The following is a 26,713-nucleotide window of genomic DNA, read 5'->3' as shown; positions in this document are numbered from 1 at the left end:
TTTCTAAGGAAATAATAAAATGAGGAGTATCATGACTTAATTAAAATTATTACCAAATCTATAGTTCATTAACTTTAAAAATGTTTTAGTGAGTTTCATTTTATGTTCCAAAAAATGAAAAACATCCCCAAAAGTCTGGCCTATCATTTACTTGTTGTATTGATATATTTGTATGTAATATTGGGTACTATGAGGGGTAAAAAGATGAGTGTAATTCTTGAGGCCCCTACCTTTTGGTTACTTTAAATTAAAACATGCTTTAAGAACATTAATCAACCCTCCCAATGCTTCCCTTCCCTTCCCTCATTGCCTAAAGTACTTTTATGTTCCCATGCTTATTTTGCAAATAATAAAGAGTCACAAAATGTAAAAGGATTTGCCTAACATTACATTAGTAACTCAGTGACAGAGGTGGTTCTGGAACCCAGCTGCTCTGATTTTCTATCTTCTGCCCTGATTACTGCAATATCCTGCCTTTCTGTGCTGGGTAAAATGAAATGAATATTGCTTGAACCCTGAAAGGTGGTCCCTTGGGAAATGGCCTTCCATTTTTCTCACTATGACATTATAGTATAAATATATGCCTGGAGAACATACAACATTTTTAAAAATATGTACTACTCTTTCAGAGCTTTTGTGTAATGAAGCCTGGTTTGTCAAACCTCGAATAATAGTAACTTGCACAAATTATTTTAGAACAATGAAAAATGGAAAACCCCCAAGCTTCCAACATGCTAGGGTAGTTCCCAATATTGTTATAAAACAAAGGATTGCTTTCCCTTTTTTTGTCTTACAAATGTCTCATTGCCTACGAGAGACCTGAACTTTAACCTTGTAGGCTGTTGTTCTTACAAAATTATAGAATATTTATGAGTGCCTAAGAGACATAGGCTTTTTGTTTTGTCAGGGTCCTCACAGTGTAGTAAAATGGTAGAGATTTTAACTTGAATTGTGAGAGTTTATGATGTATTTCAATGATCCATTCTGTTGCTAATAGTTGTACTTGTAAAAGACAGCACAAAACAAAAGGACTTACAAATTGCATGAGACCTCATCAACTAGGGAATACACTGGAGACCACCCCTTATATGATAATGAGGAACCTGTTCTGGCAGTTGGTCACCTCCTTTCTGGTTACAGTACTGTCCATGAGTTATATTTGTAAAACTCTTGTTTTCATATAAATTGGTACCTTGCAAACGTGTTGCATCTAGGATAAAAACGAAGGCTACAAGTCGCATGCTTTCTCCATGCCTGGCCTAGGGTAGGCAATCCCTGGCATGAGTGCCAGAGCACAGCACACGAAGCCATTTTGCTTGACACACACACCTTGGGGCAAATGGCAGGGAAAGGGCCAGGACTGCTTTGCCACAACAAGGATTGGGCCCCTCTCAGCTCTCCCACTGCCTGCCCCTGGCACACCAACATCTTACAGGTCAAGGTTGTGGGTGTTTTTTGCACTTTGCCCAAAAACGTTGCTGACCCCTGCTTTAGGCACAGTTATAACCTGGAGCCACTGGTCAAGCCTGTCTTAACTGATGGCACTCTACGAGGTGCTTTGTTGATCTGAATCTTTCTGTTTCTTCCAGAAACATAACATGGTAGGCTATAAATCTCACTAGGTCACATTGAAGTCTTCCGGTGTCATTTCTAACTGCCATCCTGGAGGAGAAACTGGATTAGTTTATAATTGCCTAGTCTTACCAATTGACAGGTTAGCATTTCCAAAGCAGTGCTTATCACAATTGAGTCATAAATTAAGGAGCAAAGCCAATGGCTGTAATAACTTTCTATATTTCTGCTGTGCTTATAACCCAGACTAATTAGAGGAAAAGCTTATTTGTAGACAAGCTCTCTTTCAGTGGTGATACATATTTACACCATTAATTTCAGGGCAATGGGGCAGATCTTCAGCTATAATAAATGAAAATAGATCAATCAGCAATGATGAAATCGTAGCATTTGAGACTCTAATTTGATTTGTGTATCCTTTCCCCCCTGTAATATAATAGAAGTTAATGGGCATGGAGAGACATTTTAACATCTAAAGAAGGAGAAAATTTCTTTTTCACAATTTCATAGTAACCAGTCCTTTGGTGCTATATAGAGTAAATATTTTATTTCTCAGTCCGTTATCCTACATGGAATGTGAACAGGAATTGCAGCCTAATCCATGGCCCACTGAAGGACTGCCAGCAACTTTAGTGGCATGCCTCATCAGGGCTGTAACCAGTAACATCCACCAGTGTAATATATGAGTTATATAGGGCTAACAAAAAGACAGAAGCACATGTGGAAATAAGATCTTGGGAGATACTACACTTAGTTATTTTTTAATCTCTGTCAGTTGGTGAATGTACATGCTCTTGTGAAGTGTATTTTTTTTCTTTGTTTGAAGTGTTTCTGCTTGTATGACTCAACAGTCTCTCGCCACCAGAAACAAGAACTGATCCTTACTAGGGAATAGTTTATCAGTCCTGAGACTGGACAGTGAATCCCACTGAAGTAGTGAAATCCTCCATTTAAAATCCTTTTGTTTCAAACACTACCTTTTATTTTGCTGCTCATGCTTCAAGTACATATATGTCTGAAATTAGTTAAATTGGGTTTTGATTTGATAGAGGAAGCAGGCCAAATTCTTCATTCATTTAATCAAGATAAAATCTGTACAATAATCTTATGCTTAGTTACAATTCTTAGAATTTATGGTAATATTTTAAGACGTTCAGCTCTAATTCCTAATAAATCAGATTCCCAGCCAACATTTGATAGCTAGGTTTTCACTTTCTGCCTCTAGGTGTGATCTGAATTTAACTGCTGTTTCAGAGGTAATTTGCTGCTGGATTGTTTTGTGATCTCTCCCAAAACCTCTAGAAATTTTTCCAGAAGGCTCCTTAGGAAAACTGTGCAACATGAATATTGCAGGAAAAAAAGCAAAGCAATTTTGCTCAGATTTTGAAACAAGAAAATACTAACCATAAGAAAAATAGTGTGTCTCTTTAAAGTGAACATGAGCAATGTAAGTGAAGTAGTTTAGAGAGCTGCCTTTTTTCCCTGTTTTGTTTTTCCAATATCTATTTCATGGTAGCTTAGCATGTAGCTTTGAACCTTTTATACATACAAAATTAATGTTACCATCAGGTTTGATTTAGGAAGATTCACTTGCTTGATAGACTGCTACTAGCTGTTTTTCATTTGTTCCCTTGATTCTTTAGGGACTTTATAAGTCAAAAGGTCTTAAAAAATTGAAGAATTATTTATCTTGGCGTTTATGACCCTTGTTTAGCTCCTACACAAAAGTTTAGATTTAGGACACTTATTTACATCAGCAATCAGTCTTCTCTCATACTCATAGATTAGGTTTATTTTTCAGCAACCACTGCTCAGACAATCCAAGGCCATATTGAGCCAAAATTGAACTCAGTGGTCATCTTTTCTTTTAATGTGTTAATTCTTTACAAAGAAACGCATAAAAGAGAATAATCACTGTTCCATATCTGAGCAATAGAACGTAGCCTAGAACCAGCACAGAACGTTGCCAGGGTCTAAAGTAGGATTATGCATTCTTCAGAAATTACACTCAGAAAGTTGATACTAACCAGTCCATGGAAACTAACCCAGAATTTCTTCTTTTATTTGCTACAAATATCTGCCCAGTGTTAATACTCTTCTGATCCAGCCCTGTCTGAAAGGTTGATGTTTCTATCCAGTTAATGTGTTAAGCTTTTGATGAAGTAAGTGCTTGCTTACAGAAGCTTATTAATCTCTGTTCCAGTTAGTCTATAAGGTGCATCTCTATCCTGCCTTATACATAGCAAATGTTCTGTAGGCCAGAGTACATCTTTCATTGTACTCATTTCAGCCTTGTTGTTTTCCAATTATGTGCTAAGTGACACCTGGATAGTAAACATTACAGCTAGGGACAGAAAATACACATAAACTGGTATAAGCAATCAGAAACCAGTTCTGTTGTAACACAACAGAAGTTCAGTGCGCATAAACCACCTTCAAATTGGGTGAAACCATTTTAAGATAAACCTGGATGGATGCAGTATTAGACTTCACTGATTTAGGTTAAACTGGTTTATTGAATTTCTGTCCCAGATCCCCTCCAGATTCAAGTTAACTCACAGTCCTGCAGCATCCCAGGATGCTTTGCATGGCCCCTGCAAAACCTCCCCTCACAGGGTGGTCAAGATAGCTTTGGCTCAAGCAGTCTGCTCCAGCTAGGCAGGGAGGCATGCTCTAGTGCCCCTTGGCTTCTGGCCTATGCCACTGCAGGCATGTGGCTGCATTTCTGGAGTCAAAAGTTAATGTCTGTTCACTGGCTTATTGGTTCAATCTATGGCACAGCTTAGACTAACCTGTGAATATTAAATCAATTCAGCCTTGCGGTTTTTGACCGTCTTCACTTAGCTTAAGCGATAATGCAGAAAGTATTTAAGAAACCTACAACCTGTCACTTTTCACATTTTTCTCCAAAGTTGCTGATGTTGCAAAAGAAAGAATAGAATGCAATTCAGCTCAAGGAATACTAGAAAGAGTTTAAAAAAAAAAAAGGCTGTGAAAAAGTGACATAGCAAACTCAGCAGGCATGATTCTACATACAGAAAGGTAAAAAAAAACCCTGTCATTTTGCAGTGATTTTCCTTTGGAAAACTCTATTTCCCCTCTGAGGTAAATATACTAAACAGTAAGTTGGAGTCATGCTCCCTCTTGTGCCCTCCTAGCATTCTTTTACTAAGTGGCCTAGTTATTAGGGCTGTGCGAAGTTTCGGTCCCTGATTCAATTTGGTGAAGATTCGGCCTGATTTGGTGGCCAAATCTCCAAATCCAGATTGAATCAGGAGACCCTTTAATCTCCCTGAATCGAATTGGAACCCTCTGCATCAATTCTGAGAAATTCTGAAAGACTCAGAGATTCAGACAGAGACAGCTTAAATTTTTTTTCTACATATCTCTAGGTACCAGGTGGCTCATCAACACTGCAATGCTGGGGCGGATGGAGCATCCCCACAGAAGCACAGGGAGGTCCCCAGCGTGCTTGGCAGCAGACCTGGAAGTGGAACAGAAGCACTTCCGGGTCCACCAGGGAATGCACGGGGGCCTCCTCGCCTTGACGACTGATGCCTCCTGGGTATGGGGGGCACCCAGGGTCCCCCTACAGCCAGTCGCTGAGCCCTGGGGGTATGGGAGGGGGGACCCAGTATGCTCCCCAGCAGACCTGGAAGTGGACCAGAACTACTTCTGGTCTGCTTCCAGGTTCATCACCGAGCACACACAGGGGTGGGGGGAAGGGGGCGCGCTCCTGTGGGATGCTCCATCTGCCCTAGCATTGCAGCATTCACAAGCCACGCCTGGTACCTCAAGGTATGTAGAAAAAACATTCATAGCTGTGTCTATAGCCAAATTGCTGAGTCTTTGAATCAGCATCAGATCTTCAGATTCAGCCAAATCAAATCACTGTCCCCGATTTGGTCCAAATCTGAATCCGAATTGAATACGACCTGTTTTGCACACCCCTACTAGTTATGGCAGAAGAAGAGTGCCATCCAGCTTTGTATTTAAGGCACTGTCCTGGGAGATGGGAAATGTGGGTTTGAATACCTTTAGGCTGAAAAGGATGTTGAACTTGGATTTCTTGGGAAAGTTCTCTGAGTACTAAGCAATTTTATAAAAAGATGGGTGGCACAATTTCCTCCTTTTGCTGCCACAGTTCAAAAGAAAAAACAAGGAACTCTATTCAGTCCTTTGAAGAAATGTAGACCCCTACCCTCATGAGAGGGGCTGGGCTGTGAATCCTGCTGTGGGCAGAACCATGGCTGCGACCAGAGCTCAAACACCTAAACTCTGGAGTGGGGCATGAGTTCAGACATGCCCCTGTAGTCAGTGTTTCCTGTTGATTAGCTCTAGCTCAGGGACCAGCAACCTTTCTCAAAACATGGGCTGGAAAAACCCGGCTCCAGTCCAGCATGTGTCAGGGGGCTTCGGCAGCACATCCGTGCTGGGAGGAGGAGGGAACTTTCCCTGTGCCCCTGCCCAAGCCACATAGGTGGGAGCTGTGCCTGCACCACTAATGCTTCTCGCTACCATGCAAGCACAGCTTCCAGCCAGAGCAGAGCTGCTCCAGGGCTAGGCTGGGAAGTGGGGAAGGGTTCACGCAGGGAGGAGAGGCAGTGTGAAAGCAGCTTCCTGCTCCCTGGAAGCTGTGCCTCCCTGGAATCTACTTCTCCCAGTTTCCTGCTCCCCAGCTGCAGTGTGAGCACAGTTTCCACCTAGAAGGGAGCTGCACTGGGGCTGGGCAGTTGGAGGCTGCTTCCACACTAGTCCTGTTTCTACCCTCTGACACCCCCTCTCCCTCCTTCCCCTATCCACCCTGGCCCCAGTGCAGCTGGGAGCTTTGCTTGCACCACAGCCTCTGGGAGGGAAAAGGAAGATAAAGTGGGGTTGGAGAGAAGCAGCAGAGGCACAGGTGTAGCTCCAAAACCCCAGCGCAGCTCCTTGCTGCTCAGCCACAGCATGGGCATGGGTACAGGCACAGGCAGCTTCGCAGGCCAGATGTAGTGGTTCCATGGGATGAATGTAGCCTGTGGGCCAGATATTGCTGACTCCTGCTCTAGGTGGCTCCCCAGTCAGCCTGTGGGCTTTTTGGATTGGCTTTTTGCATGCCTAACACTAGATTTTGGATTCCATTCTGGAGGCCAGGCACTTTAAAGTTGAAAATAGCAGTGCTGAACTTAAAGGTATCTGAGCCTTTTGTTGTATCTAGACCTCTTGTCTGATATTTCTGACTGGTGGGTCAGAAGGCTATAATATAATGGGAGGCAAGGCACTGTGGGTAGGCATGCTTCCAGTCTCACTAACAGATGTTACAGAATTCATTTATCCCTTGAGATGTTGTTCACCAGATATTTTGTTGTTACCGTGCACTGTCTTATATATTTCACTGAATACTCTCCCTACTGGCAGTTATTTACTATTGGGGGTGTGTGAAACAGGCTGTATTTGATTCAGATTCATCCTGAACTGGGGACAGTGATTCAATTCATTGATTCAGATCACTGTCCCCAATTTGATTTGGCCAAATCCTAATTTGAAGATTCGAAGCAGCTTAGGAGGGAAAGGGATTCAGCCATAGACATAGCTTTAAATGTTTTTTCTACATACCTTGAGGTACCGGGCACAACTCATGAACACTGTGATGGTGGAGTGGATGGAGTATCCCACAGGAGCATGGGGAGCCTGCGTGCTCGGCGACAAACCCAGAAGTGAACCAGAAGTAGTTCCAGTCCACTTCCATGTTCACCGGGGAGCACATGGGGGGCCCCCTGCACTGCCCCGACTCAGCAATCAGCCATGGAAGGACCCCAGGTGCCCCCTTCCAGACCCAGGAGGCACCAGTTGCCGAGCTGTGGGGGAGGCGCCGGGGGACCCCCACACGCTCCCGAATGGACATGGAAGTGGACTGAAAGTGCCTTTGGTCCACTTCCGGGTCTGCTGCCAAGTGCACTGGGGAGCCCCCTGCACTTTTGTGGGAGGCTCCATCCGCCCCAGCATCGCAGCATTCACTAGCCACCTGGTACCTTGATGTATGTAGAAAAAACATTTAAAGCTATGTCTATATCCAAATTGCCAAATCTTTCTAAATCTCTCTGAATCAATTCAGAGGGTTCCGATTCAATTCAGGGAGATTAAAGGGTCTCCTGATTCGATTCAGATTTGGAGATTTGGCCACCAAATCAGGCCAGATCTCTGCCAAATCGAATCAGGGGCTGAATCTTCTCACAGCCCTATTTACTATGTGCTTTTCCCCTTCTTTAATCTACGAGTAGTATGTGTACACAAGCTACCAAAATTATAAAATAAATTATTATTTAGGCATAGTCTCAAAAATGAAAGTATAAACTAAAAATGGGCAAAATATTGTAAATTTCAGCCCCAGTCAACTTAAAGCCCGATTTTATTCTTGGATATATTTATCCATAAATCAGGGGTTATTTTATTTAAACCACTGGAGTTCTTCTTTAATGTTATAAAACTGAAATAATTTGGAATGTAATATCACAAATAAAAAAGCAGAAATTCAGGGTCATTCAGTCACAGAAAGAGGGAGGCGTTAATATCCAGTTTAATATCCAGAGTTCAGAGTTTACTTCACTTCTGTGTCAAAATATTAATTTGTAGGTCTTATAGCACTTAAATCCTGTGTAACTTTGTACAATTTTATATTAATTTCTACCCAGTTTCTCTTTCTCCAGTACACAAAGTTAATGGCTTGCTCCACTTTTTTAATTTGTAATGAATCCTTCCATGGCATGAGATTTTCTTTATCGTATTGCATTGGGGCACTTACAAAAACAACAGAAACCCCTCTAGTTGTGTAAAATTGAACCTGCCAATTATTTCTGAGAAACTTAACACAAGAGGCTTGTTTGTAAATGTTATGAATAGTACTCAATGAAAACTTTGTTTGATTTCACTTATGTTTAGTATAATTTGTTCTGCTCTAGGGAATCCTGAGAATAGGAGGTTGTACACAAATGAATACTGAGTGAAGCAAAGATCATTAAGAGAGGAATCAGGGGGAACCACACATACTGGACACAATTATGTGTGTGTGTTATATTATGCTATCTTGGACACATCAGCACTGACTGCTTTGTTCCTAAGAATGACCTTTGATCAAGAGAGACTGCGTGTGTCTTTGGTCATTCCCACATCCTAGGCTACTGTAGATTAAGGGAATTTCTGTAGTGTCTTAACTATAATCTCACTGGGAGCTGCCTCATTGTGTGCAAACGCTCTGGTAGATGTCTGCCTTGTTGGGAGTTTACAATTGGAGGAAAGGATGGTGGCATTACCTCGAGCATACTAGGCATTGTGCCAGTGTAACTGAGCAGATGGTGACCCTTAGGTCATGGGACTATATTTCTGAGATAGATGGGAAAGGAAATTCTACAGTTTGCAGACCAGATGGGGAGTTCTCACAGAACTGGGTATAAGAAATGTATATGTACATGTATTTGTGTAAGAGAATGCCAAATTGGCTTAAGAAAGTGGCAAGTGAATATTAGTAAATTTACGGAAAATCTCATGGCCTTTTATACAAGTGAATGCAAAGTTGTAAAGATGTTTATATAAACTGTTAAGGATATCATTCACAAGTTGCCAGCTTCTCTCAATATTATACTTCACTGTTTTTAATTAAGTAACGTTAAATATGTGCGATGTGAATTTATAAGTAATACATTAAAATATCAGCCTGTATCCCAATGAGCCCAGTGTGCTTCTTGGTTCAAAACATACCTTTTATACAGCTATTTCTTTCAAACTTCTAGCTAATTTATATATTTATTAGTGAGATATAATGCTGACAACTGTAGCAGTTTCCCTGCCTAAACTGATGCAGTGTTGCTGCTAAAGCTAAGATCAGCGCCTTTCCCCATTTTTATTTTTCAAAAAGCTTATGGTGGGGCTTCTTATATGTATTCCTTTCTAGATGCCTGCAAAGCAGGAGAGAAATGATAATGCAAATAAGAAGGAACCTTTGGCTGCCAAAAACCCCAGCTGTTGTGTAGTTACTAATTTTCAGGTTGTTCATGGAAACTTTTGTGTGTATCTTGATGAAATGAATGCAAGCTAATAACAAGGAAAATGTTTCTGAGAAGTTTTCCCCTTCACTGTGTTGTAATGAATCCAAGTGTCAGTACATCACACTATAATGTAGCCTAGGAAAAAAAAATGTACAACTGCAGAGCCCATTTCTTGAGAGTGCCATTAAATATGAATTATTAAAAAGGAACTCTTCCTGATCTCTCTCTTTTAATTGTGGCTACAGGAAAGGGGCAGCTAGCTGCATTGTTTAGAGCAAGGTCTTATCTTGAGTTCATTCTGGGTTTTGAATTTGTTTTTTCTGCCTTGGATATAATCAGTACAGTTTACAGTTTAAGATGAACCCAGGAACTTTTTTAAGAATGAAGAGTACAAAAGCAATAAATGCCTACAGAAAAACTTGGACTTTAGAGCTGTGCTAACAAGTGCTGATTGTTTTTACATTGCATGTTTAATCAAAACAACCAGGACAAGAGTAGATACATTTATCTGTGGTTTCAAGCCAGTGATAAAACACACAAAATAAATTCACATCAGAAAGGGTGGGTACTTACTGGCTGAACAACTGCAGTATTCAGTCTAACAAACTTTAAATTCAGAGAGACTTGTCTGAATTCATCCAAAACATGAGCTGGCATTTTTCATTTGAGGAATCTAAATTAAAATGAGCCACTCCTCATTTTTTGGTTTTCCTTGGTTTATGAATGCTAGTAGGCTCAGGCCCTGCCTCTCCAAGATAGGTAGTTGGGTATCTAACTCTGGGTTAAAGGAAGATGCTTCCTTCCAGGTGTGATCCACAACCATGTAACTCCTTCGTGGAAAGAGGTGCCTAAGTCTCCAGGTCAGCCTTTTCTTGCTTTGGGGGTGTGAAAAGGGCAAATATATAGTACTATGCCTTACACTCCATGGCTGAGGGGTAAGAGCACTTAATTGGAATGGTGGGGGGATCCAGATTCAGATTCCTTCTCTGTCTGATTTGCAGCTCTGCCCCCATTCCCATACTCTATGTCTTATCTGTTGGGCTTCAGAGCAATTCTCAATCTCTCTTCCCTGACGGATGACAGGGCACCTGAGGGAGGCATATGCCTGACAGCCAGTTAGGGTTGGCTTAGCCATTCAGCTGCACTTAGCTGCTCTCAGCAATCTCCAGCGTGCTGGGAGGTGCATGGGAGTATGCCCCGCCAATGCACGCTTCTGCATGCCCTCTACTACAGAAGGATGAATATAAGTTCAGTTCGCTTCTGATCCAATCTATGCAATTTAGAGAAACCTAGGTAGATTGGATTGATTGTGCCTTGGGCTTTTTGACTGTCTCTACTTAGCCTGGGTAGCTATCTACAGTGTAGACATGTAAGGCAGTGCCTAGTTTGAGACACCCACCAGGGGATTAGGTACCAAGCTGTGTGTGGCATGACAAGTTGACTGTTTGTGCACATGCCCAGTCTCAGATGTTTTGGAGCCCAGGGGTCTTCCCCAGAAAAAAAAACTTCAGCAAATAAGGTACAGCTTTAAGGATCTAAATTTTGGACATGGAATACAAGTTCTTTTGCCGATCTAACCCAGATACTCTGATTTAGCAAGGCAGATATGCATGTGCCTAACTTGAAGCACATTAGCACTTGCTGACTTCAGTGAGATCACTCAGGCCTTTAAAAAGAGAGAGAGTTACCCATGTTAGTCTGAAGTCAGGCAGAAGGCAAGGTAGAGGTATACTTTCTAGATAAACTGAATCAGAGCTGCATAATCTTTCGTGAGCCAAACCTCACTCCATTAGATGCCATGAAAGATCCTATGTCCTTTTTAGCATCTGATGAAGTGAGCTATGGCTCACAAAATCTTACGTATCTCTCATTCACTTAGTCTATAAGGTGCCTTGTCTTCTGTATGTCTTACAAGTTAGACACATATGTAAACACTTAGCTAAACTGAGGGCCAGATTTCTTTTTTCTATTTACTGATTTACTGCGCAATCAGTAATAACATAATTGATCTCTTATCCTGATGCATTGGTTTTAATAATTCTCCTTGGGGCTTATCATACATAGCACTTTCCATTTTCAAGGCCTTTTACAAACACTTAACTCAGAGATTTTAAATTAAACCTCTGTGCGATTGTAGGATCTGTACAGCCTTTCTGTCTGACTACGCAATTCTGTACCTCCACATTCTTGACAGGAGGTTCTGCCATGCATCTGCCTTGGCTAAACCAGGAGCTTAAGTGGCTCTTTCTCCATTTAGCACCTTGGCAAGTCTGGAACTGTGAAGCCCTCAAGTACTTTCAAAGCCTCTTCTTGATCCAGTTTTCTTAGCTAATGGCTTTTTTTTTCACCATTGATCTGAGCAGGGGTGCAGAGATGTGGCCCACATTAATCATGTTTGGCTGTTAACCCTTCTTCCCCCCACCCAGAGATGCTCTGAGACAGTTGAAGTGTGTGTGGAGAAGGGGAGAAGACTAGAAAATTCAGTGGGTTGGACTCTGCTGTAAAATAGAGAGAACTCCAAATGGCTGCAGAGGCACTTGTGATGCGTGCAGTGTGTCTCCAGACTGCCTGCACATTAGTCTATCTCAAGAGTATGGTAAGGTAAAATATCTGTGGCTCAAGTGGCAAGAGAGTTTCTGACTTGCCTCTACGAGTAGGTTTCAAATTCTGAATATTTATCTGAGTCGGTCAAAACTGTTTGGCAATTTCTTAGTGCATGCTGCTGATTTGGTTTAGAATGTCTCATCTGAACCAAATATTGGTCACTCCAAGTCAGACTGATGGTGTGAGGAAGTCTGCACCTTTGCTGCCATTCTTTGCTTTTCCTATACAAAACATATTTTATTCTTCAAATTAATTAAATCAGCACATTTTAAAAGGGCTAAACCACTGATTCTCAACCAAGGTGCTGCAGGGTGCCATGTAATGTTAACAATGTTAGATCTGCAAATGATTCAAAGGATAAACCCAGAAGTATCAAATAGGAATCCATAGCGTTAAAAGACATTCTGCCCTGTTGTGGTTTTTCTCAGTTCTTTGCAGTAGAGAAAATTCTGTACTATTTTACCTTAGTCAAAAAATGAGTGGAAAGTTAAGAACTGGTATTTTCTGAGGGGTGCCTTGAGTTTAACAAGGGGTGCTTTTGGTTGAGAACAATTGCACTAAATTAACAACAACAGTAATAGTTGCAGGGACAGAGAAATAGGTAGCACACTGCAGTGGAGACTAGGCAGGTACTGTAAGGAGGTAAGCTCTCGCTTCTTACAACTATGGGGTTTAAACTGGGTTTAAACTTCTGTTCATTGTAAGAGTGTGTGTAAGTGTTCAAAAATAAAGTGACATATGTGGGAACTCGTGAAAGGTCCTCTTCACATAACCAGTAGGTGATGAGAAATCCCTTGAAAGATCACACCCTTAATGTATAGTTTTTGCTCATTAGGAATATTGGTAATGGGGCTTCTGAATTGATGTCAAAATAGAGTGTGTGACTAACAGCTGAAATGCAAATCTAATTAGCCTGGCAATGAGCCTTTTTTTAAAAAGTATTCATAGGCACCCATAAATAAGATATTGGTTGTGGAAGAATAAATTGGTTGTAAAGAAATTACTGCATGGCAAAAAGCCCCAATTTATTAACACATTATGATGTGGAGCAGTGAAAAGAGCATTAATTATTTTACTAGTGCTTATTTTGCACCATTGACCAATGTAATTGGTTCACTCAGCTCTTTTTGGTCCCATATACTTTATACAATGCACTTTATATGTGTACACACATACCTGTAATGAAGAAAATTATGTTCTGTAGTGCAATAGAGGTAAAAATGGCAATGCCTTACATTCACTGTTATATTTTCTTGATCCTTGGTGTTGCATTGCTGCAAAACATCTGGCTGCTTAGAAAGGATTTTATTAATCATGATTTTCATATGTTTCTGTACCTCTTTGGAGTGTATAGAGCTCTTTTAAATAATTCCTGCTTTAAGAAAATAGTCCAAGTATATTTTCTACATCGATGTATTTCCCTTTTAGTTTCAAGTGTCTGTCACACTTTCAGTTCTAGGAGAAAGTGAAAGGTTTATCATTAATAACACAAGAAAATAAGTCTGGTTTATGACACAGACAATGTCCCCTTCAAATACCCACTTTTATGTGAAGAAGTATATGCACCAGTTTGAGACTGCATGCCTTGACCATTAATTGGACCGTTAATTTTTGGTTTAAAATCCAAGTAGTAAGCAGAAAAGTTATTTAATTCTGTGAAACACTATCAGGAATTTGTTTTATAACTATCTTAAATTTCTCTGTTTTTCACTGCTGTTTTAAAACAAAAACATTCTGAATGAAATAAATGTGGATGGAAATGACTACAACAGTTTCAAGTGAAAATAAAGTGCCACAACATCAATTTTTTCCACAGGGAACAGATTGGGGAGTTTTAGCAAAACTTTTACTTAGATTTTCCCCAGCAGAAAATAGCTTGATTTGACAGCAGACGCTATTCACCTCAGCCCCCGTGGTGTCTCATGAGCAGTGGAGTTTGGATGACACTTGCTGTCATTCTCTTCTAAAAGCCAGTTTCACTGGCCACATGATAGTTCAGCAACACTCCTTAGCATCTGGTGAAATCAGCTGCTGCTTATGAAAGCATATGAATCTATGATTTAGTCAGTCTGAGGCAGAAATATACTGTCTTCTGCCTGATTTCAGACTAACAGACCTCCTACTTCTCCCAGACTCTGTCTCTTCTGATGCACTGTGGTCTTCTCTCTGGTTGCACAGCAGATGTAGACCCCTTGGGAAGCTCCAGGCTGTATAGGAAAATGAAATCATGAGGCAACTCAGGCAAATTCCCAGTATAGTGTCAGAATAACTTTCCCCTTTCCTCCACAGGAAAAAATATGTATAATTTGCAGCTCTTCATTCTGCCTGAAGTTTCAAAAATTTGATTTCTTAATTCTGAGGTGCAATGAAAGCAAATTGCAGAATACTGGAATCCTCCAGCAAGAGGGAAATTGTTATGTTTTTATCAGCACTGATTATACAACAGTTATATACACAGAGGTAGTTAGGCAGCCAGCTCTGGCTCAAAGTCAACAGGAACTGGGCATCTCATTCATGCTGTTGATTTTGAATTTATGTTCCCTGATGCCCAGAATGGAATCTTTCCCTTCTGGAAATCAGTGGGTTTTGGCAGTGACTTAACTATAAAATCATAGTTTCCAAATGATATTGTGCCTATAAAGCAAAAAATCCTAACATTTGCCTTTTGACAAATGGAATCTAGTTAGAGAATAAATAGATAAAGATCGTATTTTACACCACGCCTTTCATCTGTTTCACTGAGGAAAGAAAATATTTTGTCTTTTCTTTAGGTAATGCAACAAAATGCATTTTTTTTTATTTGTTTTCCTCTGCCATCCCTGTGCATTTTATCAGGGCTGTGAGTATTAGTATCATACCAGGCATCTGTGCAAAAGAAAGACAGTCAACAAAAAGCAAATTGCATAGGCTTCTGTTTGTCTTAAGAGATGCAGGGCATATTTCTCCGGTTATAGCGCGCCAAAAGAAAGTACTAAAGCATGGCACCATAAAGCATGCCCACAGAGGATGAGGATTGGAGAGGGAAAGAGGGAAGAGGGGAGAAAGTGCGTGGGGCACTCTTTTCACCCTCTGATCACTCCTGTGCCACCTCAGTCACTCCCTCTGCCCCAGATCAGCTCCTGGATCACTGTCCTGCCATCCCAATCAACCCAAGAGTATTTGAGATGCTGGTGGGGGGGCATGCCCTCCCAGCCTGCTCCTGGGGTCCCTGCAGGCCACGCTGACCCTGCATGCCTAGCTCCAGCCCCTGCTGGACCTTGCAACCCTGATTCTGTGATTAGGGTGGCAGTACAGCAATCATGGAATCATTGACAGTGAGGGTTGGAAGGGACCTCAGGAGGTCATCTAGTCCAACCCCCTGCTCAAAGCAACACCAGCCCCAACTAGATCATCCCAGCCAGGGCTTTGTTTAGCTGGGTATTAAAAATCTCCAAGGATGGAGCTTCCACAACCTCTCCGGTGCTGGTTCCAGTGCTTTACTACCCATCTAGTGAGAGAGTTCTTTTTCTAATATCTAACCTGAACTTCCCTTGCTGCAATTTCAGACCACTGCTCCTTGTTCTGTCATCTGCCAGCACTGAGAACAGTTTAGCTATATCCTGTTTGTTAGCAGCCATCAGGTAGTTGAAGGTTGCTATTAAATCCCTGCTTAGTCTTCTCTTCTCCCCGCTAAATAAGCCCAGTTCCTTCAGCCTTTCCTCAGAAGTCATGTGTCCCTGCTCCCTAAGCATGTTTGTTGCTCTCTACTGGACTTGCTCCAATTTGCCCACATCCTTGCTACAGTAGGGGGCCCAAAACTGGACACAGTAGTTCAGATGTGGCCTCACTAGTGGCAAATAAAGGACAATAATCACTTCCCTTAATCTGCTTGCAGCACTCCTACTATAATGCAGCAATTTGTGGTGGAAGGGCCAGTTTGGGGCTGCAGGAGGAATCTGGGAATGGAGGCACTGATTGAGGAGTAGAGGGGAGATCCAGAAGCAGATGGAAGGCACCTGGGTGATTTGGAAGGTAAAAGAGGTGGTTGTGGGGGTGGTGATCCAAGCAGTGCAGGATGCACCTTCTCCTCCTCTCCTTCCTGGCCTTTACTGTGGCTAGAGAGCCTGTGAGAGGGGCAGGATTAAGCAGACTTGCAATCCCTTGCCATGCCTCTACTTGCCACCCCTGTACCAGCAGTTCTGAGCAGTGCATGTTAGAGAGGGTATTAACCCCAAATGTGTGACTGATCATTAGCACTTGCTAACCTTAATACCAACTGACATTCCTTAGACTTAGCAGCTGCAAAATGTAAAGAATGAACTCACCCAAAGTTATGAAAAATAAAGAAAGGTTCTAATGATCACAAAGTCGATAAAACTTTTTTGACTTGTGTATCCTCCTTGCCCCAATCTTTAAGAAATCAAATATAAACATCCAAATAGCTTAATTTTTTTAGCTTTTCTTTCTGTCAGTAATTAGCAAGAAGCGCTTTTCTTTCCCTTCCTATTTCCTTGTCCATTCTAACTGACTGTTTGAGTACATCTCCTCCCCACCCTCAGGATGGTCTTCGTGGATGTTTTTTTAGAGAATAAAAAACTTTCAGTTTTCTGCCTGCATATTGCTCTCACTGTATGCAGCATAAATTGGTATTGTATTTATGAATCATGTTTCCAAATAGCTACATTCACATTTTTCTCCATGGTTATGTTTCTATATGTAGCGGGCAGGCTGTTCTTGAAGGTTTTTGTGGTTCACCCTTCTTTTGACAGCTGCTGTCATTTACAACCTCTCTACTCTCTTTGGGATAAAGAAAACTATGTTAAGTCAGGTATTTAAGCATGCCTAACTCTTCAAAGTGGCACCTCAGCATCAGAACATGACTGGCATGCTTACAGGCTTGGATAAATTCCTCTTCCAGCCTTCTGTTGGAAGTGTTTGCATGTTAGTGCACTGGTGTATCTTTTTTCACATTTAGCTCAGCTGGTTGCTGGAGGCAGTCTCTTGTGTGCAGAAATCCTGTAGTAGAATAAAGCTTTCATTCATAAGCAGGGGACCTGATGTTTACTTTTATTGGCAGAATTCAGAAGTCAGTCACCAGTGAATCTAAAGTAAAGGCAGACGCGTCCAGATACTGAAATGCTTATACACCCAGTGGGGCTGGAAGCCTGGAGAAACTGGTGATATTTTAGATCTAGGTAACAGGTTTGCATTTGGCCCAAATCAATAAGAAGCAGCCTATGTGAAATGCATTAGTATCATCATTCCTGTTTGAAGTTGAGGGGTCTGCATTTCTCTGTCTCATGTGAAATGCCACCATTGCTGGCAGCTTCAGTAGAGAAACCACAGATTGAATAGATGGAGGCTGACCCACATTTTGCTTAAGTAGCTATGACTCTTTGGAAAAAGATAGAGGGACAAAAAAGATGATATGAGGAGAATTTGAACTATTTTTGCCAATGTATACATGAAACATAGGACCTCATTTTCCAGTGCTGTGAATCAGCATCTTTCACAAATGCCCGAATTGCCTCAGAAGAATAAGAGAGTACTTGTCCATCTTGAAAGCAGTGGTAAGCAGAGGTAAGCCCGAAAAAAGAACTCAGATCCAAATCCAAAACACTGGGGATGTCTGAAGCCCAAATCCAGACCCAGATCTCAATAAGAGCAAAACATGAGGGTGTTTGAACTTTGGGTATGCTCATTTTGTTCAATATTTTGTTAAATCTCAATTTGAAAGTTTCACTGGTGGTATGGAAACACCTTCATTTGATAGGATTACTCAGAAGCAAGGTGTAGAATCAAGACCTTAATATTATGGGTTGTGCTCTCAACACAAGAAACTTGAAAATGCACATTGGCTCAATGCGCTGTCTGCAATTTCAGTGGCATTTGGGTGCAGGATCTGGTAAGCATTCCATGTGTTAGACTGACCCGAATCTCTTCATATTAGTTAATGATGGAGTGAAAATACCCAGCACACTGTTCCTTGAAGCCATTTTGTAGACTTGGAATCTGGAGCAGGACAAGCCCCATTAAGCTGTCATGTCCATCTCTGCCAAGGCAGGAAGTTCTCTATAGTATATTTCATAGTGTTTTGTCTAGTCTAGGATTACATCACTCAACCAATGGATCTTCCACTGTTTCCTTTGGGAGACTATTTCAGTCTCATAGATATCACTGTTAGGTTGAGTATGCCTATGGAAAATTTCCTTTCTTTTAATATTAAGTATTGTTCATTATATGCTCTGGGATCCGCTTGATGATATTTTCCATCTTTAGCATTGTGTACTTGACTATACTTAATTCTTTCCCTCATTTTCACAGTTGTTTAAAACACAGGTACAGCATAAAACATAATGAAAGGTTGTCTCATAATTTTATTCAACACTTTAATTGTTGTGCTCTGAATTCCTTCTTGGTACTGATGTTTTTCCCACTGTTGAGGCATATAGTTGTATGTGGTTTTCCAGACATAGTGTCAGCAATACTACAGAGAGAGACGATCAACCTCTGTGCTGCATGTCTTGATGCATCAGCAATGTGGGCTGAACAATCAATATTCTAACCTCCCTCTCTCTTTATTTCCCATAGAATATTAAGTCCATTTCAAATGAAGTGTTTTCACTCTGTTGGTGATTTTAGCTGTAGTAAAGCTTTTTATGAAGACATTAAGGTCAGCTATATAATTGCCAGTGCTTTTAACAGAAATGTATACAAATAGCTTTTTTTAGATTAAGTTCAACAAGGAGACTGTATAATTTATTTTAAAACTTCAGGATTTTGTGTCTCCCCCTCATTCATTTTAATCAAGCAGTGCCATATAAGTCATTTCGCTGCAGCTATTATTTATAGCTAATAATCTCCTTGAGCTGTCAAAGCGAAACTGGATCCCCTTCACTCTTTAGCTGAAAACACTTTTCTTTCTACAATGTACTGGAAATGAGCCAATTTACCAGTTCCATTAACTTAATGAGGTCTGACAGCCTGCAGCAAATTTTCTCATAATCTCTCTCAGATTTAAATGTGGTGCTCCAAAAACATCTGAATAAAACCAAGTCGTTACTTTTTAACTCTGTGTGTTCTAACAAAAATTTCCTGCTCTTCTGACAAAACAAAGATAGCTTGTTCAGTCTTTTTTTTTAATATGGTCACCAAATCAATGACCAGTAATAATTAGATTAATAAATTTAATATACTTTTAAATCTTAATTGCCTCCTGGATAACATGATGCTTTACAGGGTAACACAAACAACATTAAAGTATTGAGTGATTTAATAACATTAACTCTTGGTGATTTTTTCTTTTTGGTTTGCTAATAAACATGAATAGCTATATGAGCTGTGAGGTTATGCCAAGAGTTTCATTGACTAATAAATAATCACTCCCATAAGGTCAACAGTAGTTTTAATGAGAGGTTAATCCTTAGCTTCTGTTTTCTAATATGTTCAGTGATTGCTGCCCAGTAAAGGCCGTAGTATGCCACTAAATTCACAAGAAACCCCCAAATTAGGTCAAGCCAAACCAGGATTTTGTCTTCTCACCTTTTTCAGTGCAAAAGCTTGACTTAACAGTACACCAGTAGCTGTTTATAACATTGAAACTGAGCAGGAGAGAACCAGTATTTTCTTTAGTTCACTTCATTGTACACACATCTCTGAATGACGACTCTTCCCCAAAACTCTGCTGTGAGTAATGTGTGAGTTAAAATAAAATAGAACGTATTATTTGCTGTAAGATGAGTGGACAAAAATCCTGCAGGAATTCTGATCAGTTGTCAGTAGGACCCTTCTGTTCAAATGGAAACTTGGTTTTCATGGATTAAAAATTAACATTTGGTGAACAGGATGACATCCTGCAAGTTGTTTAAGAACGAGATCAAATCACTTAAATTGTGATTGGAATCCAAGGTTGCCACTTTTCAGGGATCTTTGGTTTTAGTCTCCTGAAAATTCATCTATGAAATTTGGATTCATACTTGTAATTTCCAAAAAGTTGAAGGTGTTAAGTTGTAGCAATTTATTTTATGTCTTTCTGTCTCTGCAACAGGCAGACAAATGTCTTTAAGGGCAATGGCTGGGAGGGTTTGGTTCATTTTAAGAAACCCAGGGAATTTTGATGTGAGGTTTTGGCTGCTTTTTTGTCAAGTCTCAAGTCTCCAGAAAGAAGTATGGTAGTTCATGATGCTGCCTTGATTGAGTACAGAGTTTTCTTAGCATTGGCTCTGAGCTATGTAAATTGCAATAGGCTGAATCTTGTAACTGTGGACACTTTAATCTAAACAGTGACAGTAATCTGGGTTTGGTGAGTTTGGGTTTTTCAAAAAAATTGAGAAATGCTTTGCAGAACGAAACTCAGTGATCATACGGTGCCCTTCCAGTTGATACCATGTTGTACAAACATTAGGAATTTAGCCCAGCATTTAGTTATTAATAATACCAACACTATTTCTTTCTAAAGCAGTGCCATAATAAGCTGTTTGTTTCTCCTTTGAGAAAGTGAAAAAGAGTAGACACCAACCTTGCATACACTTATGCAGCTGCCTAACTTGCCTTACATGAGGTGTTGCCCCATTGCAGCCAATGAAGCTATATGTATGCTTAAAGTTAAGCATCATGGGCTTGCAGGATTAGAGTCTTATTTGTTAAATTATGAGAGTTGTGTCTCTGGCTCTTAGGCCCTGGGCACATGTTCATTTAATGGCATGATCCCCAATCCTAACAACTGCATCTCTTGGCATGCCACACGCAGGACATGTGCTTTTTTGGGATCAGGGAGCAGATCCCAATCAGTCCATTACTACTTGCCAGTGCAGGGGGAGCCCAGGGCCATGATGGCTGGTTCCAACCCTGGGAACACACTAGGGTCAGTTCGACTCCAGTGGGTCCCTGGACTCAGACTGACAATCATCTGATTATTGGTCCCAGTCCTGGGACCATACTGAGGTCAGTCCCAAACCTGCTTGTATTGGGAGGTCAAAAAACCTCATGTGCAGCTGGGCTGCACACATGGGTTTTTAAGGTCCTGGCACTATGGGGTCCCCAGGATCGAGACACCTCTCCCCAATCCGAGGGTCCCCATGGCCAGGATGTGTCAAGGCCTTGTTCTACAGCTCCCTAAGTCCTGGTTTGTGAGAAATGTGTGACATCATGAGTTTGGAAAATCCTGCCCTTAATACTGAAACCCAAATTTTAAAGGAGAAAATCTACCTGCTGGCCTAGTGCCAGTTGGCCTAAGGTGCTCTTGTGGACTGTGTTTGGTACCTGGTGAGAATTTTGTGAAGGAATTCATGTAACACCAGGCATAGAGGATGGTATTACTTTGGAGCCATTAGGCCTGTAAAGTAGCTGGAGTTTTCCAGAGCAATGGAGTTGTCTTCCCTTGTTTCTTCCTGGGTACTAAGTGGCAGGGAAGGAATTCGAATTGGAAAGAACGCTGGTGCCCTCGTTCAAACTACCCAACCCCAGCCATGCAATGCAGAGCTTTGTGTTTCCCACTTCTGAGTTCCTGCTTCATCATGGGTCTCGCAACACTTGATGATTAAGGGGGGCTTTTTGTTTATTTGTTTAACTAAAGCTTCAGCTTCTAGGTTCAAAGTGATTTATGTAAGAATTTCATCTTTCATTTAAAAATTAGTCATGGAGGAAATCTTGAAAGTATATTCAGGGTGCACTCTCAAGGCTCAAACACTAGAAAACGAATTTAAAAAGCCAACAAATCATTTAGAAATGTTAAGGGCCTCACACATTTGTAACTGGCAAGAGGGAAGCTGATTTATCCTATTTGAATACTTAGGTTTGGCAACACCACAGTTGTCAAAAGTATAGTCTTGTCTAGTGACCTAAAAGTTAACTCAGTACTGTGAAAACCTCCTGTATGTACGGCATGAAGGTTTTACTCTTAGCAATGAGGCTTTAAAGGAAGATCTTTCACACAAATCCTTTGGGCTTACTGTGTTCAAGCTAATGTTGACAGTAAGAAATCCGTAGTGCCTTCTGGTGTTGTGATATTTTATACCTTTAGTAGCAGAAAAGTTATGTAGTCCAGTGGCATGCATAATATCCTTTTTGTAACCTGTTAAAGAATTGGACAAGGGTCTTATAGCAAGGTTATGCTTTTCTGCTTGCGCACTTGTGAAAATGTTATGTTCTGTCAAATCACTCATTCAGATTACCTCTGCTGAATATGGGTTGCTTAAACTAATCATAAGTGAATTTAATCAGAAATCTGCTAGCTACATGTGTTTGAGAAAAGCAAATACAGTACATTCTGCAAGAATGTCTACATAACTGAAACATCTGCCTAAACAGTATAGTCAATGTCCGCTGTGCATAAGTCAATTCAGCTTTGGGGTAATAAACAGAGACGACAGCTCTTCTTCCCTTTCACATTAGTGATCCTAGTAAGGATATGGTCCTGCTGAAGATGATCCAATCTTGATAAAAGCAGGATCTTCTTCAAAAAATTGTACTTAGTGCTTGTGTGGGAACACTGTTTAAAGAAAAAAATCCATTAAATTATGAGAGGCTAAAATAACTACCTTAACTACAAAGTATCAGTCACTAAAATAAAGTATGAAAAGTGACTTCAGTAAAGAAGGTAAAATAGTTGTTTTATATGCAACTGCTTTCTTAGCTGTTTTCTTTTTCCAAATGGATTTGAAATCTATTAGACAATCTGCCTAAGGATGTTGTGGAATCTCTCTCATTGCTGGTTTTCAAAAAGAGGCCGGATGGACATCTGTCTGTCATGGTTCAGGAATAGCAAATCCTGCATCTGTGCAGTGGGGTGGATTAAATGACTGTTGAGGTCCCTTTTGAGCCCCATGATCTTTAGAAATTCACTGTTCATTTCATAGCATCTGACAAAGCAAGCTGTTGCCTATGAAAGGTGATACATTTCTCAACTAGTTAGTCTTGAAGGCTAAGCACAGATGTTACACTTATCAGAAAGTGCTTCAAAGCCATAACAGAACAGATATTCTTGGCACATAAAGCGCTTTAAAAATGATGGATCCTACTTCTTGCTGGATGTGGTATCGGACTAAAGCACGGGATGAATAATGGATCAAGCTTTAGTTAGAGCACTTTATCAAAAGTCTGTCACATCCATTGCAAGTCAAGTTCGGTCACATTCCCCTGGCATCCCAGGGGCCCCTTGCTGAGTGGCTAGCTAGCCTTGGCCAGTGCTGTGCTCTGGGTGAGCACTGGCCCAGCCCTGCCCCCAGGCTGTCACAGAAAGGAGACAGAAAAGACTCTGTCTCCCTTGTGCACAGCCAAGTTGTGAGGGGGAGGAACAGAGCCTCTCTGCTATGTGGACCTGGCCTGGCCCTCACCAAGACCCTTGACAGCTGCAACCAGGAGCCACAATGCGAGGCTACCCAGCCCAGCTTTTCACCCTGCTGGAACTGAGGTCAGAAGGAAGGGAGCCCCCTGCGGTACAGACCCGTCCCAATCTGCCACCCCCCACCCAAGATCCCAGCCAGCAAGCTGTGATGGGGACCCCAGCTTGCAGGGTGGGGGGGGTAGGGCAGGGCAAGGGAGAGGGACAACTCTCCCTCCTGGGAGGTGTGCAGGAGCACCCTCACCTGCTGGCTTCAGCTGGTGCAGGCAGGTACTGTCCCCCTCCCCCCGAAAGGCGAATGTTTATTCTTTTAGGGCTTTAAATAAAGTGTGATAGCCTAAGGTGTCACCCTGCCTTGCCTTCTGTTCAAATGAGGGAGATTTGGCAGAAAAGCATAGATTACAAATTCTGTATATTTAAAACTCACCTGAAATTTTTCCTGGCAGAGTTTAGAACCTATGGCTCGTCACCTCTAGTCACTGGCTGTAACCACGGGACAGCGCTTTCTCCCTGTAATAGCCCATTTCCTTTTTTGGCTCTTAAAAGAAAAAGATGTTCAGTTTTTCAAGTATCTTTATAAACAGAGGTGGTCCACAGGTCTACCAGTTGATACGGGATCATACACTGAAGAAGGCAATTTTATGTGCATCTTGCTTCACAATTTAATTCCCTTGCCTTTAGAGGCAATTTGGCCATATAACCTAGGATATGAAAGTTCAGATGCACCCATCTATGTTCTTTTTTTCTACTGGTTATTTTTCAAGTATCATCCTTCTTTCCATGTGATTTGTCAGAAGGAAGCTTAAACAGTATAGAGAGGAAAGGAAAATATTCTCATGCACAGCTAATCTGTTAGTCTGGCATGGGTAACAGCAGGGGTGTCGAAATAGTTCGGCACCTGCAACACCAGATCCAGACCACTGGGTCCTTCATAGGCTAGATCCACACCCATCTCCAGTGGTGGGATGAGTAGCGGCAGTGGGGTAAATGGCATCAGGGAGCCAGGAGTTAATGAAGCTGTTGCTTATCCCTTGTCACTGATGCCCTTCCCTATTAGGACTCTGTACCCTGGATGTTGGTGGCAGGCTCAGCCCCTGCTCACCCTGTCCCCAGTTTCTCAGCCCCTTTAGGAGCATTGTATGTTTGACACACCTGGATTTTACATTTTTAACTCAACAATCAGTTTCCCTATTGGATTTCTAATTATATCAGAGAAAAAAGGAAGTCATCTGATCTATTAGCAAAGCATTCAAGGATATGAACAATTGCAAGAGGAGACTTGAACATAAATGTTGTAGAAATCTTAGCAAAGTACCAAATGAGTCAGGATTCTTACCACTTCTGAGGCTTATGTTCATTCCCCCCACTGCACTCCTAAAATGATGTTCACCATGTTTTGAGTATTTTCTAAAATCATATATATATTTTTAATAACAACCTCTGGATGGATATGCAATTACCTGGGTACCTGAAGATAATGGGCAAAATTCTGCCTCGTTAAAGTTATTAGTAAAACTCTTACTAACTTTAATAGGCCAAGATTTCTCTCAGTAGGGAAGGAAACAGCTTATCTAAATAGTAGAGGAGTTTCCTCCACTGAATGTATGAAGATGAGAAAAAAAAAATCATTCTAGAATATGCTGTTGTGATTTTTCCTGCCTTTCTGTTCTGTTCCAAGAGCTGATTAGAAGAAGTGATCATGCACTAACCTCAGGATGTACAGAAAAACAAAAAAATGCTTTCAGAATTCCATCAGTCTGTTTTTCTGGCTGAAAGTTTATGGTACAATTCAAACATCTTAAAGTATATTTTTTCCACCTTGGCAACGCCAGCTTTATTATTTCCAGTTTTAAAATTAATATACAGCTAACACCATGTCAGACCCTGCATATCTCTTCTAAAGACAGATATAGTTCCAAGAACTATTTAGTCTTCCTTAAATACATTTTATCTCAGAAATCAGATCACTTTTTCCCAAAATGTTATTACCACTGTAGCTTGTAAAGTCTTGAGAGAAGAGAGCTTGTTCTTGTTGATTTCAATAGGCTCAAACTTCCCTCTTTGTTTTGCTTTGGCTAGATTTCTTATTACTAAAGAATGCCTGTTGCATAAGGTGATAAATAGCACCATAGAGTACTAGGTATAGTGTCCTGTACACATATAATTTTTTACAGGAACTCTGAAACAAACCTAACTGTTCAGAGATTTTTGTTGGACTCTGGGTTCCTGGCTGTGCCACAAAATTCTTGTGTCCCCTTGGACAAGTCACTTAATTTCTGAGTGCTTCAAATCCTCATCTACACAACTGGAATAATGATACTTTCTCATATCACAAAGGTGTTGAGAAGTATAATTCACTGATGATGGATTGGTGGTGTTGAGAGGAGAACATTTGGAAAATTGCATAAAAGCATTAAAGAAGAGACCATCACAGATAGTTCATATGAGGTTTTCCTCCCAGCCCAGCACATAAATACATATACTGTAATGCAGATGTAACACATGCTTACATAACGTGGATCTATCCCCCTTTCCTAATTGAATGATAGATTTTTATTACTTGGCTCCAGGCTTGAACCAGACAGTGGTTGTTCAGAGAGTAGAGGCTTATGCTTTTGGCTCCAAACATATCTTGAGTTGGATTGTCACTGCCAGTGACCTTCTTGGGTGGAGGGGTTTGTGGTACAAAGGCAAGATAAATAATAATTATACCTCAGTACTGAATCTTACAGTATAGACAAATTTTGCCTAGTTAAAAATGGGGAAGGAATTACGGTACAGCAACAGGAAAATGTTGGAGACAGTGTGGTCAGTTGGGAGGATTCTACCACATGGTAGACATGGCCCAGAATTAAACTGTTCTGGAATAAGGTTGGAGACATGGCAGGGGAAATTACAGGATGCGAACTAGCAGATAACCCCTTAATGTTCCTATTGAATCTTCCAGAGAACTCTACAACATGAAAGTCATAAGAAACTGATTGCTCATTTTCTAGTGGCTGCAAGAATTGCAATTGCAAAAGCCTTAAAGAGTAGTCACACCCCTAAAATCACTGACTGGCTTTGAAAAATTTGGAAAGTTTTAGTAATGGAAAGGTTGTCCTATCAAATCAGTGTTTTGCCTGGAAAAAGTAAAAAAAAAAAAAAAAAAAAAAAAAAAAAAAAAAAAAAAAAAAAAAAAAAAAAGAAAAAAAAA

The 26,713-nt window shown here is 40.9% G+C and overlaps 1 protein-coding gene and 1 long non-coding RNA gene across 2 annotated transcripts in view; one reads left to right on the top strand and one right to left on the bottom strand.

Annotated features, from left to right (window-relative positions):
* The window catches only part of KCNQ1 (potassium voltage-gated channel subfamily Q member 1), a gene marked incomplete at its 5' end in the record, with an annotated part of 669,633 nt that overhangs the window by 377,977 nt on the left and 264,943 nt on the right, over positions 1 to 26,713 (top strand). The window lies entirely within an intron of this gene.
* The window catches only part of LOC109299164, a 12,418-nt gene continuing 8,184 nt past the window's right edge, over positions 22,480 to 26,713 (bottom strand). Inside the window, exons 3-4 of the long non-coding RNA XR_002097785.1 lie at positions 23,945 to 24,055; positions 22,480 to 22,665 (exon numbers count right to left, since the gene is read on the bottom strand). This is a non-coding gene — a long non-coding RNA (uncharacterized LOC109299164). The remainder of the gene's footprint in view (positions 22,666 to 23,944; positions 24,056 to 26,713) is intronic.

Source organism: Gavialis gangeticus, unplaced genomic scaffold (genome assembly GCF_001723915.1).
Source record: "Gavialis gangeticus isolate Ggan-Ray unplaced genomic scaffold, GavGan_comp1, whole genome shotgun sequence".
Lineage (NCBI taxonomy): Eukaryota > Metazoa > Chordata > Crocodylia > Gavialidae > Gavialis > Gavialis gangeticus.
The sequence above is the reverse complement of the archived record's forward strand: the minus strand, read 5'-3'. Positions and strand labels throughout refer to the sequence as shown.